This window comes from Lepidothrix coronata, unplaced genomic scaffold (genome assembly GCF_001604755.1).
Source record: "Lepidothrix coronata isolate B3197 unplaced genomic scaffold, Lepidothrix_coronata-1.0 Scaffold75, whole genome shotgun sequence".
NCBI lineage: Eukaryota > Metazoa > Chordata > Aves > Passeriformes > Pipridae > Lepidothrix > Lepidothrix coronata.
In genome coordinates, this window is record NW_016690255.1 from 6,779,960 (window position 1) to 6,794,630 (window position 14,671).

A 14,671-nucleotide genomic window follows, 5' to 3' on the forward strand; every position below is an offset into this window, starting at 1 on the left:
AGAAATCTAAACTTGAGTTCATGAACAAGACCTCAGAATTCTAGCTTTCCAAATCAATCATCTTGGAAACCTGTTTATCATTCAAATTTATGTTGTGCAGATGTAGCATTGGACTTTTGTTCCATCTTTCTGTAGTGAAAAGATGTGTGGTTTTTGTTAATGAAAGGTTGATGAAATTCATTGTTTGCTTACTCTTATTCTGGTTTTCCCTTGCAGAGGACAGTTCAGGTAGATCTGGAAGGACTGGTATGCTATTTTTTCATGTTGTGATAACAGAGAGGAGGTAGCTGACTTAATTCCAAATGCAGTTCTAGATCTGTCCCTTGCATGTCCCTTTATAGCTAGAGAGGCCAGCAAGCTACTTTGAAAGTAAATAAAGATATGTCGTTTCAACTCTTTAACCTGGAGAACAATTTGGCGCAAGGAAAACATCTGGACTGATTATGAACAAAAGAATGCAAAAAATTTGGAAAGACCTTCCAGTTAGAGAAACGCTGAGGTTCTGAAACAGCCTTGCTATACAACTGGTCAGATTTGCCCAGGAGGTCTTTTGCATTATCTTTTTTTTCAGATTATAGTTCGATAATTCTGAATGGGATTATGCAGTGTGGTTGCCTGCTTCTGCGGACAAGCGGAATTATTTACCTTGATACCTGTTCCTAACATATTTGGTGATCATATTTCAAAAGAAGGGAAAACAGATTCCTTCTCTGATTCTGTTTTGTTTCTTTAGTCCAGAAAATTTCTTGTTGAAACATTAATACACAGAAATTATATTTTCTTGGTAACCAAATACTTTTCATGAACATTTTGACACTAACAACTAATACTACGGAACCAAATATAATTTATGAAATACACAGTAGTTTGCTTCTCTGCCTAGAAAATATTTTGGTTATGTGTCACTGTCAAATAGATCTGCTTATATGGTAGAGGTTAAGAAGTCATTGAAACTTGTTGTCAAAATGAACAGTAAAATAAAGAACTCTTTCTTCTGGGAGAGAAAAATGGTTAGTGAGAGCGTGGGGTCACAAGCAATGTGAGCCAATCTAAATGCAGGCCCCCCCAGCAAAGGGACTTTCCTGTTCTCCCTGGGACTATTTTTTTACCCACCTTCCCCCTAGTGTTTGAACTCCTATACTAATACTTTTTAAGTTGAATTGTGAATTTAAGGTAAAACTTGGCATTGTAAGACAAGAAGAATCTTTGAAAAGAGTGAAACCCTGAGAGAGAACTTTCTTGTTTTCTGATAATTAAGCAACAATATTAACTGTAAACTGAATGTGGTGGTAGCTGTGGCTGTGGGGGCCACATACAGCTCCAGCAGCACACAGGGGGAGAGTGTGATGGGAAGCAGTCCTCCATGTTAGACAAGGGGAGCACTTGCTGCAGTGACACACTTATTTCCCTTTGATTTCCCAGCTGTACTTTGTCCTCCTTGGCAGAATACGCACTACTGACTAACAACATGACATGGTATACCCTTTATACTCTATTTTGAGTGTTGCTGTGTTCAGATAAAAACTAGACAGAATGCCCTGTTTCCTTCTTCATCCACTATGTCATAATCCCACAGATTTGACTTTTCCATGTACAGAGGAAGAGGATAACACTAGGAAAGAGACCAGAATAGTGCTGTGTGTCGTTTTCCAAGGTGACTGCTAGAGCAAAACAAGGTAAAATAAAATTGAGTGCTCCGCAATTCTAATCAAAGTTTCCTTCCTGATTTCTTCCCACTGCCATGTTTCTGGGACTTGTTTGGTTTCCAGTGGCTGCTCTGTGTTTCTGTGGGTGCAGTTCCCGGCATTTTCTGCTTCCTGAAATGGAGTAATTTCCTTCAGCCCTCTAGTTTCATCATTCCTTAACTTTTGAGGATCTTTAAATTTCTCTGAAAAGCTGAACTATAAAGCAAACATACCTAATCTTCATAATGCAGAAGATTTCCTGAATAAATCTGCTTCTTTTTAAGTATAAAAGCTCCCAATGATCTAATAAATATGTTTCTTCTACTCCCTTGACCCTTCTGAAAGATGAACACTGATTAATTTTCCCTCTGGTCATCAAATTCCACTCTCCAGTTTTGTCTGATACTATTTGATACTACAATAAAACTCCATTACTGGCAGTCTTAAATCTTTGTCCATTTTCTGCTCTTGCCTGCATTCCACTGCTTTTTTAAAATGCTCTTCATATCCTTCAGACTCTTAGTGCTAAACTGCAAGGTGTTTTACAGAGGGGTAATTTTCTGTGATAAGTTCAAAAAGCCCTAGACTTACATGCAGTGTCTTGAGTGGTGGATAAATTTTCCGAGTCATTATGTATTTATTCCACTGTTTTTCTAGGAGATATGATATTTGACAAATCCATACCTTTGGGCAGTTTGTTACACGCTGAGATCTAGCTAGATGGTCGATTTTACAGTCAGAACTGGACAGTGGAACAAGCTCAACAGAGGGCCATTGAGGCCGTTATGGGCTGCAGTAAATGACATTTAAGGAGAGATGGAGAGAATGGATTTGTTGTGTTTGAAAAAGACTGAGGGAGAATCTTATGACTCTCTTCAACATCAATTAAGTGGATGCCAAGAAAATGCAGCTACATGCGTCTAGTATGCACACAATGATAGGACAAGGGACAACAGGTAAAAGTTGCAGCTCAGGAAAATTGTAGTAGATGTTAGGAAAGACTTTTTTTACTGTGAGGGTGGTCAAACCCTGGAAAATATTGTCTAAAGAGGCTGTGAAATCTCCATACTTTGAGATATTAAAAATTCAACTGAACAAATGTCTGAGCAACCTGACATACCTTCAAAGGTGGATTCGATTCTGAAATAGTCTGTTTTGAGTGGAGGATTGGACCTGATGACCTCCAGAGGTCCCTTCCAGTCTCTGTTTCTATGATTACACATGCTGTTATAAATAGCCAACTACACACCAATAGATCACCTCTTCAATATCACTGCTTTAACATAGTAATTCTTATTTTAAAGTTTTGGAGAGTTCTGGTCAACAAGATTCAACATGCAGGTAATTTACATTTCGTGTTGAATATGGCCCTAAACCATTAAAGCTGTTTAGCATTTTATTTTCTTCTTTCTTGTGCTTTCTCAATAGGGAAGTCTGAAAGCATTATTTTCATAGAAGATTCAAAAGGAAAAAGAAAATTATGTAAATCCTGAAAAATGCAATCACTAGTTTCTGTATTAGAAGACTATCTACAAGTCTTAGTTTCCACTATTACGTATTCCCTCAGTCTGTAGCTATTGTAGTGGCTCTTCAACTTGCTACATAATTCTGGAAGTATGGATGGATACCAACTTGATGTTTTTATGCCATTATTTGGTAGCATATTTAATGTTGATGACCTAGTACGTTCTCTACCTGATGTTTCCCCTGATTTTGTAAAATTTTAAATTTTTGTCCACAACAATTTCATGCCTTTCAGTTTGTTATGCTCAAAATCTTGTTTGTGGGCAAAAACAAATCATACCTTGAATATTTGTAAAGCCAAGAATTTATTGTTAATACTACTGAAATCTTAAGGGTCAAATCATGAGCGCGTATCTTATTGTTATGAGAAAAGAATAATAATGCAGTTAAAATTGATATACGCACACTTCATTGTTTCTATCTCCTTTTCCAGTCTCATGATCACCCTTTCACAGCTTCTTTGGGTCCTTAAGTGGACAGTTTCACTGCTGGAGTGCTACAGACAGTTGTTCTGTGGTTCTGAAGTTCATTGCCAGAAAAATTGTGATCTATGTGTTGGTGGTTTCTTTTTTCTCCCAGTGTAGTGTACTGGGGTAATTTTTATACAGTTAATAAAATGCATTCACAACTTTCTCTTTCTTCGTTGGCCAGCAGCTTCATCTTATGCCTGAGTTTATGATAAATAGTGCCCTTTATGTGAGAGATATTATGTCTTTGTTCTCTCTTTTACCTGTTAAACAAATTTTGTCCAGATCCAGGCATTTTTTAAGCGACCATTAGTGGGGAAATATAGCCATGGACTTTCCAATGTCAAGCCTGTGCCCCATCTCTCATCTCACCTGTACTCCTCTGATTGACCCTTTTCTCCCCTTTTCAATGCCTCTGTTATTGTACCAAATCTATATTTCTCTACACTGCATCTTTGATTCAGTCATAAAATATCCCATGCTACATAGAATAACTGTTTGCTACTGCTATTTGTACAAAACCACAGTTCTACCACACACAGTTAAAAAAGAAGCAAACCAAATAAATCAGATAAACCTGTTTGATTAGGGCAATGGTCACAGCTAAATCAAATAGCACAAAGCAATAGATAAACCAAGAAAATTTCAGACAGAACCAGTGTGAAGAGCCTCAGTTCAGAGGCCTTGCAAACTCAGACAAAACTTACAACCTGTTACTAGCAGTGGTGACACTTACTAGGGGACTAAATGGTAGGTTCTATGTGAAACCCATCTGCTTGGTGACTCCCATCTGCAGTTCTCAGGACGGCAAGTCCAGTGGTGTTATCTTCACCATGTGAACTTGCAATTTCATATCAAAATTATGTCAGTTTTGTTTGTCAAGAATTGCTTTACATATATCAATGTTAATGCCTGTTAATTAGATTACTCTTCTGTGTTTTGCTAGCAACTTTCATATCATATCTTTTTGCTGCTTTTGTCCATACTCAGTGCCTTGCTTAGAGGCTTACTGTTTTTTGAATTATATGTGAATTATCCATTAAAAACACTCTACCTTCCTCTCAGTTCTTCAAAACTCCCCTAAGTTATAAACCCCCTCCCCAAATCTTTGAAAAAAATCAATATTTTCTGTTGATAGAACACTTTAGGTGAATGATTTTTTAATCTTGGATTCAAAACATCCAGATCTGGTTTTGACACATGTGACTTAAGTAGAGGAGAGTTGGATGTCATCTACCAGATACTATGTTTTTGTTTTATTTATAACATACCCTCCAAACCCCCACCCCCCAAAAAAACCCCAAACCCAGTTTCCGACAGATACTATGAACTTCCATGGGGGCACGGGCAAACCTGGAAACCATTATCTGTGAAAAGGCCCAAACTTTACCATCGGTGAGTTTATTCATGGGACGAGCTAAGCATTTTGAGTTCAAAGGAAAAGACAGATGACTCTCTAAAGTGGTTTGTTAGTGGACTTCATAGTTAGAGATTTCTTATGGAGTTAGCCAGGGAAAGTGGCAAGAATGATAAAGAAGAATGACCCTGTGATGAGAGAAAGTGGAATATAGACACTGACACTGGTAAACCCTACAACGAATCTATGCAGATTTTTTTGCAAGGGTGTAGAGTGAGTCTGTATTTTGTGTCTCAGTTGTGCAGAGGCCCTAGGGAATCCAGTCCAAATGAGCAAATATTTAGGAGACTGTGAGGCTGAAATTGAAATTTATTCTGGTCAAGTCTACAGAAATGAATGACCATGAAAGCCAATGCAGCTAAATAAAAGAAGCTTTCTCATGAGCAGGAAGCTTTCAGAAGGGATAAATATTATTAAAATCAAAACATGAAAACCTAGACTCATGGTCATAAAAAGCAGGATTGAATATTTTGATCAAACCAGACAAACATTGCTTCACAGTAAACTTATTTGTTCAGCAATTAGAACCTCTTCTTCCACTTCCTAAATGAGAAAGCATTTTTTAATAGCATATTTTTCTTGTATGAGTATGCATAACTAAGTTTTAAAAAATGGAATTTAAGAATGCTGTTTTCTTCTGTGATTTATATTACACTACAATCCATTATTAGTGGCTTAGAAGTGTTAGTTTTGAGATTTCAGATCATGGTTTTATGTTTTCTAAGATGGACTAAGTCCATTTGTTTGATTTAGTCTCATCAATTGTTTCTTTATTTTTTGCCTCTGGATAGCCTTTTACCAACTCATGTTATTTGATTCTTTCGTATAATTATGCTTGTTGAATACCTCTTTGATATATTTTCCAGAGATTCTGTTATGTTTTAGTTCTCAATGAATTAGCAAGGGAACTAAGTTCATTAGAGTCTATCCAGAGCCTTTCATCCAGGACCAGCTAGTTGTTGATTTGAAATCATGTGTCCAGCTTTTACTCTTGTTTATATTTGTTCAAATTTTCTGAAGTTGATATGATTGTGCCAGTATAATTAAGGAGAACATTTGCCTGGAGAACATTTGCCCAAAGAACATTCCTAAAAACAGTGACCTGACTTGTAAAAGCAGATTGTTGATGTTATCATGAAAAAGTTATATGTGGAGCTAAGTTCTATGTCAAAAAGCAGCTGAGTTAAAACTGGTAACCCAGAAGACTCCTGTATTGAAGGAGGCATCCAGTGTCTACAGAGCATGGCAGGATGGCAGTTTTCAGTCTTATGTATAAATGGATAAATGTGGGCTCCCAACACACTTGCTAATCAACAGTGGAGTGCTGCAGGAGTCTGCAATCTGGTGCGAAATCATGAACTTTCTGTCTTGATCATGTGTCACGGAAGCAATGTATGCCTAAAGCCCACTATTGTTCCCATTGCAGAGTTGGAATCTGTACAGCATGGGCCAGGAAAACAATGTGCTTCGTTATGATAGAGACATAACTCCCAACTGTGTCATGTGTCACACTCTGGTTGGTTGACTATTTTGTTACGAGCCTTTCCAGTTTCTGTCATCTGATCTTAAAATTACACATTTCCTGGAAAAGAGAAGGGTCTTTCTTGCACTTCAAAGCAGATATTCGTGCCAGTGAATGGTACTTGTCTTGCACTGACATGCATAAAGCAAATCGGTTTATAATTTGGCTCTGACTTCAGCTTTTAGCAGTCAACAAAGTTCCCTTTTAGAGAGGCTGAGGTTACCTTCTTGCACTCATCCCTGCCATACTGTAGAGTTGGAATAAGCAATCTTTCTGTTAATGTGGGTTTATAATGCTACATTCAGATTTATGACAAATGCAACTTTAATTGAATATGCTGTTACTCTTAAAGGATTTACTACTGCTTATGGCAGATCTGAATTTGGCTTCTGTGTAAGGAAGGACATTTCAAGCCTGTTGGTGCAGTTATTTTTACTTTTATTGTGCCAACTGTCAGTGACTTTTTTTCCTGTTTCACTGCAAGACCTGAAGTTGACGTTTAACTTGTGGAAAAGCAGCCTTGTAGTTGTTGCTGCTTCAAATGATGCTCTTCTTCTGAAAAAAAAAAAAAAGTGAGAATTCTCTATATTCATTTATTTATTCACATTGATTCATTCAAGGTACTTGTCTTGGTAACTACCAAAGTCTTCAATTGGAACTCAGGTCCTAAATTGCCAAGGAAAACCCTGGAGGCACATTATATTCTGTCCAAAGACAGTACTGAGTGCTGCTCAAGTATCAGAAGAGACTTAAAATGTTGAGAAAGTTCTTAAGAATTGTGTTCAGTAAGTTTTACTTTGTTGTAATTGTTACATCTTGTCCCAGTATCAATCCCCGCAAATGATAAAGTTTATTCCAACGTGTTCTGTAAAATCACCAAAAGTGTTGAAAATTTTTAGGGAGAAGCTACAATTTTAATAAAATTGCATAAAGAGGGAGAATTAGGTAAGAGAAAGAAACCGGAAGCTTTGAAAAGTGGTGTATTCAATGAAAGACCACTATAGCAATGTGGAAACATAGCTAGAAGGAAAAATAATTATTCACTGGTACATCACATGATATTCGACAAAGCTGTAGCATCATATATTACTATCTCCTCCCTAATACTACCTTTACAGGGGTTATATAGATGGAAGAGTACAAGACAGTGCAATCAATCATTAATGCCTCTGTCATTGCCATGCAGCTTTCTTTGCTAATCAGAAGGTGGAGTTCCTCTTGCTGAAGCAGGAAATGTTGCTGCCAAATACACCTGAGATCACTCCCATTTCCCATGGTCCTCTTAGTATTGTGCTTTTTAATTAATTAAAAATAAAAATTAAAGAAGGCTATATTTGACTAATTAATAAACTCCCTGAGCTACAGTCACTATAGTTGGGAATTTTGCTTCTGTCAAAAAATCCTATTGTTTATGATTCCAGAAGGTAGTGCAACTAACTGTTTTCCAAAATGTCTCATCCTTTTACATATTCATTAGTTTTTAATGACTTTCCCCCTTTTCATTTAAACTGATATGGCTCTGTTTAGGAGTCGAGAGTAAGGTTTGACGGCAGCATAACGACAGCCCCCCGACAGCCCCCGGTGTGTTAGCTCTAGTGGGCACTCCCTTCCTTCCCAGAAATAGGAACCATTTTATAAGTGGAAACCCTTTTCCCTACTGTTTGAACAATGCCTTTGAAAGCATTTACTTCTAAGACATTTATATGGATCAAGTGTTCCTGAAATCATTGAAAGTTTGTTCCTTTAAATGTCCTGATGAATTTTTTTTCAAATGGCAGTTTCTCTTCTACAGCTGGGAATAACATAGTATTTCAATCCAAGAGAATAACATGGTTTTTGTTTTGTGTCATTAACCAGTTGTGAAAGAAAGTACATTTTTTCAGTTTCTGATGTTAGGCCTGTTGACACATGAATTTCTAGGCAATTTACATACTAAGTATAGGAAAGGGAAAACAGAAACTCTGCTGAAGTAGGAGATGTCACAATATAAGCTGTCCTAAGACCAGAAGTTGAGGAAAATATCTATTCATAAAAATCAGTCATTTTGATATGAATCCTTTGACATGAAGGCTTTGTAGTGAAACAAATGGACTGCAGTTAAAATTCTTAGTTGTTTCTCACTTCTTAGAGTTCTCAGAGGCCTAAACAGTGAACATGTGTTTTGTGTTAAATATTCACAGAAGTATGTGCTCCAATAAAATGAAACTTTAAGCCAGCTAGCGAAAAAATGAAAATCTGAATGAGGAAATTAGGAAAATAAGGTGAAATAGTTTGGATGCATGATAACAACTACTCTGAGCCACAAGAATTTTAATCACTGTAAAAACACAAAGGACTTCTTAGCAGGAAATCATGTAACAGAGGACTTACTTAGCTATGTTTACCTGAGGTAGTCCTGCAATTAAAATTGCATGTATAACAACAGGAACTAAGGAATTTTAAAGTAATGTTTTTTATCCCAATGGCTTTTCCCATTGGCTTGAAACAGAAATAGGAGTTGGTTTTTGGACTTCAGATGTCTGCTTGGCTTTTTATTGTTGAGGAATCAGATAATGACTTATTTCGGTATGGTTTTTGCATCTCAAGCAGTAAATGCACCAAGAATTTAAATATGAAAACAATATGACATTTGAATGCCCTGTTCCTAACCTGTCTGTTACTCACTGACTGTCACATACAGTTGCATTGGGAGGATACAGAATTTTTTTGCCTATGAGTAAACAGGCATTGTTGAAACCGGCTGTAAATTATGTTATGTTTTTGTCCTTTAATGAGGAACTTAATTCTAGAGAAGCATAACCATTATCCCTTCTCTTTGAAAAAAAATCATTTACCTTTTCTATTGAATACTCTAATTCATCGACTTTAATAATACACGTTTACTGTTTGGTCTCACCTTTAATTTGTATAGTATGCATTCTTCTTGGTCCTCTTTCTGGAGGGCTAATATACGTGGAAGAAAATTCTTTGTGTCAGAAGGTTTCAAATTGTGGCTAATGTGCCACATGTGAGCCATTAAACCAATTTATTCAGCTTATTCCAAGAAGCATCCTCCAAGCCAAATGAGTTGTTCTAATGGGAACAGCACCAGCAACCTGCTTCCAGTCACTGTCTCTCTTGGCAGTTTGGTGGCTATTCATGCTTTTGCTCTGCATTGGCTTGCTGTACAGTGTGATAGCACACTTAGCAGCAGATTCTAAGCAGCTGTCCTTTGGCTCCCTCCCATTCCTATTTTTTCATTTGCAACCCTCTGACTCTCATATTTGCCTCTTGTTTTCATTTGTTGACTTCTGAAGCCGTATGGCTTACCCCAGCTTTCTTTCTCTATCTCATCCTCCCATATTTTAGAATTAAGGGGGGGATCTAGTTTGGTAAGACATAGGCTCATGCCTCCTCTTAAAAGGGAAAAACCTCTGCGACCGTAGCTCTGGGGACAGTAAGCTCAGACACTTAAAGATGAAGGCTAGAGGAAGTCCCTTTATAAGGAGAAGGAAGAGCTGAAGTTGCACCTGCCAACACCAAGGGTGTCCAACATCTCTGACTCACATAACAAGAAATACTGTGCTAGCTAATGATAATATTTACTGGTGATCTACTTCACCTGCAACAACACAATCACTAACGTGATCTACAGTGTTTTCAATAACACCTTGGCGCGGTCCCTGGTGTGGCACTGCAAATTCCTCACTGACAGCAGAATCATATGGCAGTCTGGTACACCAGCACCAGCTCTCTCGGATGCAGCCAGAGTACTAACCTGATTCCTGAAGAGATGGAAATCCTGAACGAGAGAAATTCAAAGGAGAAAAAAGAGACAACTCCAAAGACAACAGAATCAGTTCTACCAGGTAAAGTTGCTTGTACTATTCTGGACAGTAAGATATTTTAAGGACTATTTTAGGGTGCTAGAAGACCAGGAAAAGCAAACAAATAATGTACTAGAAGACTGAATGTATTTTAAAAGTTTTTTCCGATAGAAACAATCTCACCTCCCACTATAGAATGTAGTGGTGACTCCCTAGAACATAACTTCAGACTCCAAGAATTATATGTTCAGGAACTTCTGCAGTCTGAGGAGATATCCTTCTTTCACTCTCAAATTAAACAGGTGAACTTGTATCTTCCACAAAATCCTATATCAAGGAATTCCACAGCTTCTATATACAATATTGTATAAAAAAATAAACCCCTCCAAACTTTTGCTCTTGCACCTGCTTCCTCTGGTTTCATTTGCTGCACATAATAATGCATGCTCTATATTGGTTACATGAGATACACTGTATTAATACAATATTTTAAAGAAACAGTTATCAAAAGTGTGGTAATGAGATAAATTTTTGGAGAAACTTATGCATTTATGCCAATAAAAATGTATTTATGTTTGTAATATCCGAGTGCAGGTGCTGATATGGAGCCAGCTGTAGAACTGAATCGTTACAAGACATGGCTAATTCACAGTGAGAAAATAATCAGGGGTTGTGTGAGTATGGACAAATATCTTTCATGCAGCTTTTTGTTGTCTATCTGGTAAGGGATGTTTGTTATGTAGGCTACTAATACATTGAACAAAGAAGTAATTGAACACTTTTCCACTCATACATACCTTGTCTGAAATCTTTATCCACTATTCATGAACTACATCTCTTTGTCCATACTGTGAGCAACCAAATTTCATGGTTCATGACTTTGGTAACTCAGATCACGCTTATAAATTATTTGTTATTATTTCTTGGATATTGAGGAAATGAAAGCTGAGTCTATAGTTTGCACAATATTATTACATCTGTGTTTTACCGATGTACATGGGAATTTAGGTAGATGAGAATTTAATCTTTCACATGAAAAGCTTAGTTTAAGCAAAACACTTTAACGTATTATTCAGCATGGAAATGCCAACAAGAGTTCTTGTGGATCCTATAGCCTGGTTAGCTACAAGTAACAAAAATTCCTAGAATTCAATCCAAAATATTATCTAAAATATCTTCCTGTAGGCATGAAAGGGCAAACATATCAACTATGGGATTCTGTATTTACACAGTAATATGATTTGGGTTTTGTGATCTACGAGGAAATAAATTACTAGTGAAAGTCTCTGAACCTCACAGGATTCTTGCAGCATATTTGGACAGTGAAAACTATTGCTATTCAATGGGAAAAATATTCCTTTGCATGAGTCTATGATGGATTTGATTTAGTAATCAAAAATCACAACTTCCTCTGAACTCTTATTATGGAAGAGAGGGTTATATTTAAAAAGTATTAAATAAGTAATGCCATTTGCCTAATTAAAACCTTATTCTTTAACTGGATTAGATTACTTCCATTTTTTCCTCAAATCCTTTACTTGAAAATGAGTTCTACAGAATATAGAAAACTGTTTTCCTTTCTCATTGCCCCTTAAAATTTTGTGTACTATGATTTGAATTTTGTCACCAATGGAAGAAATTGGAAGACAACTAGTAATCTAAAATATGAACATTTCTAGTAATTCATGGCAATTCCCTTTCCCATGGTCATTCCATCTGAAATTCCATTCTTACATTCTTGTGAACAGGGTTTTTTTAGCTATTTAAACAAATCTGCATTTGCTAAGCAACATCGTATGGCATTTTCAGCATTTCCTATTCTTCTGCCACAAGCCTTTTCCAAGTTGGTTTTCATGTAGTGTGCACACAATAAGCTCAGCTCATGAAAGATGCAGTAATAAGAAAAGATTGTTGATATAAGAAGAAATATTTCTTTAAAAAATACCTACAAACTACACAATTTAATGCTTTTAACTATCATGTTGATTGATGCATCTAATAAAGCTTGATAAACAGCCACCACCATATTTGCTTCTCTCTTAAGATGTGACTTCTGAATAAAAATTATTACAGTTGAAGATGACAGAACACACTTTTTAAAAAATATAATACAGTACCTGTGTTTTCAAAGTGTGGTCAGAGCAGCTGTTTTCTAATTTTTGTACAGCGCTGAATTTTGGAAATATGAATGTCTTAGAGTTGTATCACGAGTGTTTTTTGTTCTCTCATAATTATGCCTTCTGGTCCCTGTGTCATCAAAAGTACAATTAATACATGAGGCTGGTAGATGATAAAACAGAGGAAAAAAGGCCAGATAAAGAAAATGTGGTCCCTGGAGGTCAGTGGGGAGATCTGTGAGTCAGCTGTTACATTAGAGAAAAGCAGACCAAAAAATCCAAGACTCAGCAGCCTGTGATATCTGTCAGAATTAAAGAAACAATACCATAATTTCCCCTCATGTTTCTAATATAAAGCTATTCCTGTCTGGCTGGTAAGCTGTGGTATGGTGAGCTGGTGCTGTTTGGCTAGTAAAGAGAAAAACTGAGGCACTTACATGAATTCTCTTTTTGCGCTGGTCCAAACTTTATTTGTTTGTGTGGCTATAACCATATAAACTGTTCACTTTAAGATTCCTCAAACTTGTGTACTGTATGTATTTGGCATACCACATGCACTCCTCCAAAACTCGGGTAGAACTGCAGTTGTTTTTAATTATGAATTATTGAATACAGGGATTAAAATAGTTCTAAAAAATTGTGTTACTTCTAAATCTAACAATAAGACAGTAAGAATTTGCTGACTTTGATTCCAAGCTGTCCATTTAACCACATTCAGTATGGGATAATATTACCATTGACATTGAAGGTCTAATTGGTTCGGCATTGTTTGTTAGTGCAATATTTCTGGCTATTCCCTAATATCACAATTCACGCCTACTCTTGCTGTTTCTTCTATTATTTTCAGCAGGTGTGGAAACCCAAAAGAATTTATTTCTGACGATAGAATAAAATTTCTCTTTTCAGAAAGGGAGAAACATCTTTTGCAGAAATTACCGTAAGACACACTCATGCCAGTGGTGGCACTGGATATTCATATTAACTATTTGTAATCTTTTTCTACTTCTTTTATGTAGTCCCTACATGCTTGGCAGAAGAATACATACAGACCTGAATGTTGCTAATCTCCTCAATTTGGTAGAGCATCAAAATTTGAGGAATAGCAGAACATTCATAGATCAATTTAATAGCACTGGCAGTTTGAAATGGCTCTCTAGAGAAAACACCAAAGCCTGTTATCCTAGGAAAAGGAATCCTGGAGTTCTATTTTCCCTAAAAATGGTCAAAAGTATGAGGAAGGGAATAGAGCCTTAGATAAAGATGAGTTGTCTCATAGTTGCACTTTGGACCTTCTTCTTGTTCTGAAAAGTTGCCCATCTTTGCAAATCATCTGTCCCTAGTAGTTTATTTTTCACTTGCTGGCACAAGATACAGACCAAGATTGGTCTGTTTGGTGCTCCTTGATGCTGGTCCACCTGCATTGTTTACAGACTTTGCTAAGTCCTGAAAGAGCTTACAGTTTAGTAAGCAGTGTTCTGCCCCAGGTCACAGATTGAGTAACTGCTCAGTATTAACAGGGAGGAAAAAGATTGTTTCACTGGTACTATTATGTTAAAATAAGGACTGTGTTCCTTCTTAAGAAGCAAGTGTATGTGGTAGTGTAATAATTGTGCATTGCACAGGACTCTACTTGGATGTGCTGAGATTAAAAGGAAAATAAGTGCCCCCTACATACACCCTGCCTGTCTTCCGTGCTTGGTTCTGAACTCATCCTACCTTGCTGCAGTCTGACACGCATTTCATTTGTCTTTAGTGGAGGAAATTTAAGGCCTGGACTTGCACAGAAGATGTAAATATCTGCTTCTCAGATGTCACCCCAAGAGAAGTCTGCAAAACTAAGAATTGTGCCATTATAAAGAGTTTTTACTCCTTTATTTGTATCATGAGTTTTCTTTGTATCCGGAGATAATATTTCAAAAGTTGTAACTAAAAGGTGATTACAATATTTGTAATCCTAGCTTGGGTCAATATCTTCTCTAACTGTACCAAATCACTAGATAATGTTGATCAGGTAAGTGGAGAAGTAGTCAGCTGATGACAGGTTATGGTGAATGTTGAAGACATTAAAGCACACATATTTCCCCGATCTTCTTTCTTTAATGTTGTTTAATGAATGCTTATTTTAAAATGTTC

General features: G+C 36.7%; 1 long non-coding RNA gene across 1 annotated transcript; it reads left to right on the forward strand.

The window, feature by feature from the left end:
* Positions 1–1,571: 1,571 nt before the first annotated feature.
* LOC108499536 lies at positions 1,572–14,386 on the forward strand. Its single transcript, XR_001875572.1, has 3 exons — positions 1,572–1,676; positions 11,016–11,095; positions 14,292–14,386. It is a non-coding gene; the product is annotated as an uncharacterized LOC108499536 (long non-coding RNA).
* The last annotated feature ends 285 nt before the right edge of the window (positions 14,387–14,671 follow it).